We start from the raw sequence: 1,182 nt of genomic DNA, 5'->3' as shown, positions 1-1,182 counted from the left end.
GAAAAAAACGACCATGTATAGTCAGGCGTTTTTAGCCCATTTTTGGCCGAATAAAACGACCATGTATAGTAAGGCGTTTCTGGCTGAAAAAAAATGACCATGTGTATTAAGGCTTTTTTTTCACCCCAAAAAACGACCATGTATAGAAAGGCATTTTTAGCTGGAAAAAACGACCATGTATGTCGTAAGGCGTTTTTATCCCCCCCAAAAAATGACCACGTATCAAGCTTTTATTCTCAAATAGGCTCTATGTGTAACATACAGCACAGATGAAATTGATTTCCTCTCTCAACCACAGTGCAAACACGTAGTGCATTGGACACACACAGCTAAACATTACATAAAATTACATCAGGCATAAATGTATACATATGTTAAATAAAAATTAAATAAATAAAACAAACAACAACCAACCAAGGGCACTTGTGACTATTGTGGGGAGTGACTTGTTTTAAGTGCAATCATCGGATGTCAGTTGCTGTGGGAGGGACACCGCTTGTGGCAGGAGGCAGGGGTAGACAAGGGGGGGGGGGAGTGCGGGCAGAACATATAGGGAGTTTAGTCTCCTGACCGCCTGGCGGAATAAACTGTTCTTGAGCCTGGTGGTTTTCGCACAGAGACATCGCAGTCTCCTCCCTGACAACAGCAGGTCGGAGAGGCTGTGAGGCGGATGGGTGGGGGTCACCTGCGATCTGGGTGTCTTGGCGGGTCGGACGAGACTTGGAAGTGACCGCGAGTGGAGGAAGAGAGACACCATTGATCTTCTCAGCTGCTCTCACAATGCGCTGCAGACGCTTTCGGCAGAAATGCGCAGTAAGCACCATACCACATAGTGATGCAGCTGGTCAAGATGCTCTCAATAGTGCCTCAAGAGAATGTCTGCATCTCCTCAGTGTCTTGCTCTCCTCAGTTTGCAGAGGGCAAGGGACCCGCCCCCATCGTGTGAGGCGTTTTTAGCCCAAAAAAAGGCCCATGTATTGTCAGGCGTTTTTAGCCGAAAAAAAGACGATGTACAGTAAGGCGTTTTTCGGGCGAAAAAAACGACCATGTATAGTAAGGCGTTTTTCGCTGAAAAAAACGACAGTGTATAGTAAGGCGTTTTTGGCTGAAAAAAACGACCATGTATAGTAAGGCATTTTTAGCCCATTTTTAGCCAAAAAAAACGACCATGTATAGTAAGGC

This window comes from Hippocampus comes, unplaced genomic scaffold (assembly GCF_001891065.2).
Source record: "Hippocampus comes isolate QL1 unplaced genomic scaffold, H_comes_QL1_v1.1 scaffold93, whole genome shotgun sequence".
NCBI classification, from domain to species: domain Eukaryota; kingdom Metazoa; phylum Chordata; class Actinopteri; order Syngnathiformes; family Syngnathidae; genus Hippocampus; species Hippocampus comes.
The sequence above is the reverse complement of the archived record's forward strand: the minus strand, read 5'-3'. Positions refer to the sequence as shown.